We start from the raw sequence: 477 nt of genomic DNA, 5'->3' as shown, positions 1-477 counted from the left end.
ATACAAAACACATTGCAATCATAAAGAGATATAAATAAGCACTTCACTATGCCATTCATAACGAGTGAATAAGTATTCTATGAAATATAGCCTAAGAGACCCACACGGTGCACACACTGTCACCTTTACACACGTGGGACAAGGAGTCTCCGGAGATCACATAAGTAAAACTCACTTGACTAGCATAATGACATCTAAATTAAAAGCATCATCATATAAATCTCAATCATGTAAGGCAGCTCATGAGATTATTGTATTGAAGCACATAGGAGAGAGATTAACCACATAGCTACCGGTACAGCCCCGAGCCTCGATGGAGAACTACTCCCTCCTCATGGGAGACAAGCAGTGTTGATGGAGATGGCGGTGGTGTCGATGGAGGAGCCTTCCGGGGCACTTCCCGCCCGGCGGCGTGCCGGGACGAGACTCCCGTCCCCCGGATCTTGGCTTCGCGATGGCGGCGGCTCTGGAAGGTTT

This window comes from Lolium rigidum, chromosome 3, assembly GCF_022539505.1.
Source record: "Lolium rigidum isolate FL_2022 chromosome 3, APGP_CSIRO_Lrig_0.1, whole genome shotgun sequence".
Taxonomy (NCBI): Eukaryota; Viridiplantae; Streptophyta; class Magnoliopsida; order Poales; family Poaceae; genus Lolium; species Lolium rigidum.
Note: the sequence above shows the minus strand (reverse complement) of the source record.